This window comes from Trichechus manatus, unplaced genomic scaffold, assembly GCF_000243295.1.
Source record: "Trichechus manatus latirostris isolate Lorelei unplaced genomic scaffold, TriManLat1.0 scaffold00333, whole genome shotgun sequence".
In the NCBI taxonomy this organism is placed as follows: domain Eukaryota; kingdom Metazoa; phylum Chordata; class Mammalia; order Sirenia; family Trichechidae; genus Trichechus; species Trichechus manatus.
In genome coordinates, this window is record NW_004444269.1 from 286,721 (window position 1) to 295,945 (window position 9,225).

The window sequence follows — 9,225 nt, forward strand, 5'->3', positions numbered from 1 at the left end:
TCCAGACTCACAGTCATAGTCAGGTTGGTGACTGTCTGGCTGTGTGCTCCACATGCTTGCCACGTCCATCGTGGCATCAGATTCATAAGTCATCATGTACAGAGGAAAACCAAACCAAACCCATTGCCATCGAGGCGATTCCAACTCATCGTGATCCATGTGTTACAGAGTAGAACTGCTCCATAGGGTTTTCTTGGCTGTAATCTTTATGGAAGCAGATGGCCAGGCTTTGTTCTGTGACACCACTGAGTGGGTTTGAACCATCAATCTTTAGGTTAGTAGTTGAATGCAAACCATTTGCTCCACCTAGGGACCTTCGTACAGAGGAAGCTTCTAGATAAATGGACCTGAGGCAGTGCATGTCAGAGACCCAGGCATTCCAGTGTTCCAGTAGGTACACAGAGGGCATGATGAGAAGTCACATGATCTGGCAGAAACCTGGAGTTTGGATGAAGAGGCTGCAGAGAAAAAAAAAATTATGATTTAAGGAAAATGGTAGCCATCACAGAAATAGACAGTAGGTGCCAGCAAAATACCCTCAAAAGACTGAGCAGAATCAGCCACACCTTGGAAGAGACCAGTCCAGGGTGTTCAGAGATGACATCAGGCTACCCTAGCACCAAGGAGACCAGAGAAGAAGTTCACTGTCCACGGGCCCCTCCGTCTGTCACCTCCAGGAGAATAGGAGCTCCACATGCCTCCCTCCTGTATTCCCACCTACCAACTCGGGAAGGAAAACAAAGAGTGTCCCCTTGTGAAAGGGGATAAAACAGCTTTTGAGGAAGTTAAATTTTAAATCCACGGAATATTTATGTAAAAGAGGCTGAGTTAGGAGAAAAGAGACCATTTAAAATCAGACCAGCCTGAGATATATTTAATTTACAGGTTTAAATTCCCTTAGGGCATCACCAAGGGTGGAATCTCAAAAATAAGATGTGATTGGTTGTATAAAATTTAGATCCTTTGCTCATCTGAGTTGTGGTATGTAAATTTTGACTCTCTCTCCCACATATGTTTGATATTAAGACTCAATGTCATGTGCTCAATATCAGACCATATATGTTTGCAAAATAAACATTTATTAACTCAAGCCAGTTTTTTTTTTTTTTTTTTTAATCATCATTACGTACTTTGTAGACTCTCCTTTCTACCTCTGTATCCCGGGTAGTGCCATCTCTGCCTGTAAACTGTTCTCTCACACTGCCAAATTTTACACACTGCTCATCTCTGAAGTAAAATTCTCTCCACAAAGCATTATTGAGTATAATAGGTTTATTAATGAAGCTCAGTTTATTTAATTACTTGGTAGTGTGGAAAGTCATTTTATTATTTCACAATTGCTTACATCTTCACTTACTTTGTTGAGTATAATAGGTTTATTAATGAACCTCAGTTTATTTAATTACTTGGTAGTGTGGAAAGTCATTTTATTATTTCACAATTACTTACATCTTCTCTTACTTTGTTGAGTATTTTTGTTTTCCACCAGTAGATAAAATCTCAAGCAAATCTGGTGTGCTTTCAATCATTTTCAGGTATTAACAAGCAGTCTTCTTTTCAGATAGCAAAAAAGAAAGAAAAAGAAGCAAGAACAAGTATGGTCCATCCTAAAATTTGACTTCCTAGTATAACAACCTCTTCCCCACCCTTCTCTCAGATCAGGGCTGACTCATACTTGGAAATGTGCAGCAGAGAAGGAGGGGATTTGGTTAGTTTCCTTTCCCTTTTTTGCTTCACTTCTTTCCCAACTCATTAGCTGCTATTTTGGGTCCCTCACAGGTGGGGAGACCCACGTTGGGATGTGTTAATGAAAAAGCGCAAACTGTTCTGTGAGGTGGGAAGTCATAATGGGGCTGACACCCCTTGGTCGTGGCCCACCTGCTGGCTCATTTGCTTTAGCAGCACTTTTCTCTTTAGCTGCTTCTTCAGGGATTCCTCCATTGTGAACATCCACCTGCAGGTCCCTGATGCTAACGATGCCTCCTCCAGCTAACACTGTATCTCCCCCGACAGCTCTTGGATTTTCTCCCCCACTCAGTCTACTGATGCCTCCAGGCATCCTCTTGACTAGGATCACCTTCAAGACGATCCAGTCTGATCCACAGTAAACCAGAGAAAACACACATCTTTCCTTGTTGAATTTTGAATGCACAAGCTATTCCCAATGCAAGTTCAGCCAACATTCACCTTTAGACATTTACAGATGAGTCAGGTTCCAGTCCAGGGTCTTCCAAACTCCAGGGAGCCATGCACAATTTTCTGAAGGCTTTCTGAATCCCTTTCTTGGTTTGTTTGGAGGAAGGTGGAAGAGAGTACCCAGCACACTAAAACTCTCTTTAAAAAAATTCCTTGTTATATATTCCATATTATTTAATAAAATCTTGGCATTGTCTTGTAAAGCCCAGATGTGCAAGATGGACTCATGAGGGTAGTATGGGTTTTACAAGCATGGAATATGTCCTTCACAAATGGTCTACCACTAATTTTTCCAGACCTTGGGACTACCACCAAAGCTGAGAGCATATGAAAAGTCATATTTAGGAGATGTTACTAAAGAGATATTACTAAAGATTTTTTAGTGAAGATATGAGACAATTTACATTACTCCTTAACAACAACAAAAAGGAAACCAAATAAATTCCCATTAAAGATTTTAATTCTTCCCAGTATCTCTCTTCTCAACCGCACAGAAATTGACTCTTGATTCTCCCCATCTCTTATACAAGATATCTGTGTCTAGTCTTCTTCTCTATCTATCTATCATCTATCTACCTATCTATCTAGAGTTTCCTCCCCATCTCCATTTTCATATGAAACTTTTATTACCAGGCTTGTGTCCCTATTCACAACTTACTGATATTTTCAAGGGTCAAACATCATTACATTAAATGGATGTTTTGTACTAATAATTCCAAGAATAAAAACCAAAACCAAACCTGCTGCCATTGAGTCAATTCTGACTCATAGTGACTCTATAAGACAGAGGAGAACTGCCCCATAGGGATTCCAAGGAGTGGTTGGTGGATTTGAACTGCCAGCCTTTTGGTTAGCAGCTGAGCTCTTAATCACTGCACCACCAGGGCTCCAGCTACAAGAATAGGGATTATAAATTTCTTCTAAAAGTGTCACACCTATACCACAGCATCTATAGTATGCTTCCTTTTAATATGGTTACTTGTGTCTTGAAGAAAAACACTGCCTTTAACCCATCTTTGACTCTTCTCCTCCTTCACTGAGCCTAGCACAGGGCTTGGTGCACAGGAAATAATCAGTACTTTTTTGTGGTTAAATTCATAAGATTTGGTTTAAAAATGTATTACCAGTTTTGAGAGAGCTGAGGGTGAGGGTTAACAGAGAATGTCTCCAAACTCCTCTTTCTAGCTGTCGTGGATTGAATTGTGTCCCCCGCAAAATATCTGTCAACTTGGGTGGGTCATGATTCCCGGTATTCTATAATCGTGTACCATTTTGTAATCTGATATGATTGCCTTATGTGTTGTAAATTCAATCACTATTATCTAATAAGATGGACTAGCAGCAGTTATACGGATGAGGTACACAAGATTGGATAGTGTCTTAATCCAATCTCTTTTGAGATATAAAAGAGAGAAGCAAACAGAGACACAGGGGAACCTCACATCACCAAGACAGCATTGCAGGGAGAAGACCATGTCCTTTGGACCTGAGGTGCCTGTGCTGAGAAGCTCCCAGACCAAGGGAAGACTGATGCATCACAAGGACCTTTCTCCAGAGCCAACAGAGAAAGCCTTCCCCTGGAGCTGACACTCTGAATTTGGACTTGTAGCGTACCGGCCTGTGAGATAATAAACCTCTCTTTGTTAAATCCATCCACTTGTGGTATTTCTGTTAGAGCAGCACTAGATGACTAAGATATTAGCTCTCCTTTTTCTTCTTCTTCTATATGTGGTTAGCTCTCCCCTCATAACACTATCCTCTCCTTATTGCATTTCCAATCTCTTTTCAGGAGACGTGGCAGATTCCAGCTGATAAAGAGGAGTGGGGACGCCGGAAAAAAAAAAAAAAAAGTCAACCCCACCCCCACCATATGGAACAGGAATGGTGCAGTAAACTCTGAACAAGAAGTATCTGGGCTGGCAGAACAGAAACTGTTCTCTTGATCACACAGATTAAGGAAAATCACCATTTCCTTAGTGAGGAAGGATTGGAGTCTGACATGGCATTTGACATGCAATACTCCCAGTAGCTAAGTAGGAAGTGCACGCGAGTAAACCGTGTATGTGACTCATTAGGGAGCACTTATTGAGCCGTTAGTATAATGTCTTCTATTCGAGTCCACCTAGAAGCACCTCAGAAGAAAGGCCTGGCAATCTATTTCCCATAAAATCAGTCATGGAGCACAGCTCTACTCAGACTCACACGGGGTCACCATGAGTCAGATTCAATAGCAACTGGTTTATAATGTCTTCCATGGAGAGGCAGTGTCACAGAGTGATGCCCAGTAACCCCTGGGACACTCCCAGTCCTGGGCCACCTCCTCAGTCAGCTCCTCTTTCTTGCCTTCTTGTGGGCCTGTACTGAACCATTTGTTCTGAAGTTACCGGAAGAGGGGCTTTTTAACATGGGAAAGTCTGCCATTCATAAAGTCTAGGTTTAGGATCAGGAATGTCCAGGGAATCTGCTCTGGGTCACAGAAGGGCCTGGGCAAGGCTAATTAGCACTAGGAGTAAGCTGGCCTCCTCTGCTTGGTGCTTATATGAGGTGTCGCCATATAAGCTACTTGCTTTGTTGTCAATTTTGATTTCCCGTTTAAAAGAGGAACATGAAATTAAATGAAGCAAGATTAGATTAGTTAGGAATTTGTTTTAAAAAGGCAGAAATGAAACCGATAATTCTAGCAAAACATTTTAAAATCCTATTCAACAAAACTACCCCCAAGGGCCAGAATCTTACTCAAGGTCACATAGCCAGTAAGCGACCCAGTTGGAATTTGAACCAGGTCTGCTGGTCTCCAAAGTTCTGATTTTCAGCTTCTGCACTGTAATGGCTCTTTTTAAGGTATGGTTCCAGAGAAGTCCAGAGAAGCAGAGGTTGAAGTTCCAGCACAGAGCACAGCAGGGCCATTAAGGACAACAAGGACCAGGCAGGAAGCAGACAGTCCAGCCAGGCTCACAGGGCTCCCTCCTGCGGACTCCACTCTCCTGGCTACCGTCACTTGTGCTTCTTGTTGGATCTCTCACTGCAGGTACCTGGAAAACGGGAGGTCATCACGGCTTTGTCGTGCTCTGAGGGAGTCCACAGCACAGGTGCCGTGACAGTCCCACAGCATCCACAAGGACCCCGGACAGACAGGGTCACTGCTGGGGTTTTAAGAGGCCTTTAGGAACTCTTTTCTGACAGTGATTAGTATTTTTGCAATAAACAACCCTGAGACTCGGTGAGAAAAACAAATCACTAATAATAATCAGCCAGCCACAGCAGTGGAATATCTATGAACAAGCCATAAGACTGAATCCCTACAGTTGTAGACAGCATGGTCTCTGAACAATCTATTACCTCCTCAGTTTTTTCCATATAAGAGTCATAGTTATCCCCTCCAGAACCCCACAGAACAAATCTATTTCTTCTTCTACATGCCCGGAGACTATGCTCATGCTTCCTCAATCCTAAATCCTCATGTGACATAATTCTGAGTTCCCTCTCCATCTGGGTCACTGTGGCGGAGGGAGATAGCTAAACAAATGAGAGCAACAGAAGGGAGTCAATGCTGTAATGCAGGTGCATAGAGTTACACAAAGGAAAGAGCAGTCAAACCCAACAGAATCCTGTTATATATTTTGTTTCTAGAAAGTAGCCCAAAAGAGCCTTAGTAATTCTGACAACCATCTCGGAATGCCAATCCCTGCCTTCTCCAGCCCTGGAACAACACACCAGTGACTCTTACCTGTGCACTCAGTCCCACCCCGTTCCAAAGTGAATCCTTCGCAAGACAGGTGCACAGTAAAATCCAGCAAGCATGGCTGGAATGAGGCTTCCTGGCCTAAATCTGTTCCATTATTACTGTGGTGGGCCTCCTGAATAACTTGTTCTCTTATTAATTCTTTAAGTCTGTGATACAAGCCCCAGCCTGACAGAAAACATTTCCTGCAAGTTATTTCCTCTGGGGCCTACTACATTTCCCCCTCAACCCATTCAAGACAATGTGGAAATAATGGACAAGGAGTATAGCCATGAGATGGCATTTCTTAAGCATTTAAAGGCTCAGTGACATTCTTTGGTTGCCAATACATCAATTAGTTCATTCATTGATTCAACAGCCACTTTTTACATGCCAAGTACTTGGGAAATAATGGTGAAGAACATATATGGAACCCTACTTTCATGGAGCCTACTGCCTAATAATTGTCAAACTCAAACTGTAGAAATTCAGGCAAAGTGAAAGGTGCTCTGTAAGTCCCCCACCTGGACGTGGGACAATAAAACAGAAAAAAACAAACAAACCAAAAAACCAAAAAACATTTAATTGGAAGAACAACATCATTATAGCTCTGGTGTGGGCCAAGGTGAGATACTGTGGATTGGAACTTCGGGAACTGTCCACATACTGAGGGGAGAAGAGCTTCACCTTGATGTCTAAACCAACAGGACATGAAGTTCACACTTTGTTAGAGTACCCTGCAGTGTTTCTATCCTCTTATGTTTGCCATATATAGATGCCCTCCAGACAATTGTTTACTACCATAGAGTTTTGGGCTCCCTCACCCTCCTGCGTCTCCCTTCAACTGCCCCATCTGGGTAAGCCCCCTACTGTTAACCTTTCCTCCATCCCCTAGACAGTTCAGCTTCTCCAACTTCCACCTTCACTCTCTTCCAGTCCCAAAGCCTGGGCCTTGTCATTGCTCAGAACTACTTCTCCTCTGAAACCATAAACACCACCATCCAAATCTCTAAACACAGCTTCCCATCCTTTTCACTTTCTTACGCTTTCTCCTTCCCCAACCCTTTCTCATTGAGGTCTCTCCTGTCCCACAATTTGTTTCTGTTTTCACTTTTTATCAGCCCATTTCCTGATCTTCCCTAAGCCTGTTAAGCAACTTGAGTGACTCAACTTGAACTCCTTGTTTTTCTGAGCCTTCCAGCAGACTTTCCTATGAGTCCCCAACTCTGAACCCAGCAGGACGATACTCTCATCCCGCAGCTACTTGACTGCAGCCTGAGAGGCTCTCAAAGCTGGGCATGTTGATGGCACTTACAAATGTGTGGTTTTCGATGTCAGTTGAGCTCAGTGCTAACAAATAGTCATTTTACTTATCTTTGTCCATGGCCTGTTTTCTCTCAGTGATTATTTTAGACCTTTACCATTTTTCACAAGTTCCTTACCCAAGCCCATCTCCCTGCTCACATTAACATCTTGCCCCACATTTCACTGAAAAACTCTGTGACTGTCAAGTACAAACTTCTACTTTCCACACATCACTGCTGGCATTTATTTTTATTTGCACCCGCTGTCTCAATTTCCCTTCCAGAAGTCTGGGAATTATCTTAAACCACTAATTATCCCTTATGTTTACATCCAAAGAGCAAAGTCTTACAGATTCTACAATTAATCATCTTTCAGATGCATTTCCTCCCCTCAAGGCTCCTTGCCACCCTCTCCATTCAGGCCTTCTTCTGCTGTCTCCTGGACTTGTGCAGTGGTCTCTTAATGAATCTCCCTGACTCTAGTCTCCCTCCATTCCAATTCATCCTCTACTGTGCTCCAGAGCACGTAACACTCTAAAATGCATTAAACTTTCATGACTTCTTGTGCTGTATGGGATAGTGTTCTTCTGTGTGATGAAGCTCCCCTTTCCTCTCTTCATGTCCCTGACTCTGTTAATAAAACAGAATATTGGTTGGGGGGCTTCTGTCTTCTTTTTCTCTTCTTCTTTCACTCACTTCTCCACATGAGCAAGGAAGAAATGTATCTGAATAATGAGGGCTCCAGAACTCTAGTGGATTTGTCTGTCCTCAGGTCACATGAAGTCAAGTCTTATCTCCTCCAAGCGTAAACTCAGTAGGTCATGTCTGGCTCCTGTAGAATGGAGCTCTGAAGCTCCTGCTGATGCGCTTATAACTGGTTGGGTAAATTCAATTTGGAGGTAAATGCATAGGATCGTGGATCCCAGTTGCAATCTCATCTAGCTTCATCAACAGTAAAGCTAATAATTGAGGTCTTTCTGACTTCTGTGTCTGTTAATGCATCACTTCAGAATCTGAACAAGGGGTGAGGTGATTAATTAGCATTTACAAATCCATTCATAATAGATCCTCCATCATCTGGATCCTGTTTATAATCTTTACCATACTTCTCTGAAACCTTGCTTTCTCATTTTTGAAATGAAGATAATATTATGCTCCTCACAGGTTTGTTAGGAACCTTTTCATGAGGTAAGATTATATGCACCTTTCAACACCACTACCCTGACCTCTGACCACCAAGAAGACTGTGGTCCACTCATCCTAAATTACTTACAGTTTTTGGGCAATGCAATTTCATTTGTCTGGATATCTTGCAAAGCCTTTGTCACTCTGATTCTCCATTCTACTCATTCTTTAACATCTGTTTAAGTGCCATCATCTCTGTGAAGTCTTCTCTGATTAGCCCCAAGTAGACATGATACTTTCCTCCATAGTGTCCCCAAAGTTCTTATACTTTATAGCAGTTTCCACATCTTATTGAAATTATTAGACCATGTCTATTTGTAGTGCTGAACTATTTTTTATTCATCAATGTATTACTTGCACCTATCGCATTGTCTGCCACTCAAGGCTGCTAAAAACTTTTTAATGAATGCAATAGTAAACAAATGAAGAAATAAGGACTAAAAAAATTAATGCCTACAATGAGCCAAACTTTATGCTGAGTAACCTGAGTAATTACAAAGAAGCTAATATGTCTAACTGTAGAGAAAAAATTACTCTGCTTGAAACAGCAGGTTATGTTAGCATATCAAGCAGAGTGCTTGAGTATTCTAGAGTTGAACAGTTCTCAAAGCATAGCCATACTTGATAATTCAGCAAGGCAGAGGGGCCTGAGAATACTGAGGGTCTTGCTGCCTAATCTCTGCTCATCATTCCTTAGAACTAAGTACCACTTGAGATTAGAAATCATGATGTCCGTCACCACAGGGACCTGTTTCCACTCAGTTTCCAAAGGTGGGCCTAATACACTACGAGAGACTAGACGATGAGCAAATCCAGCCC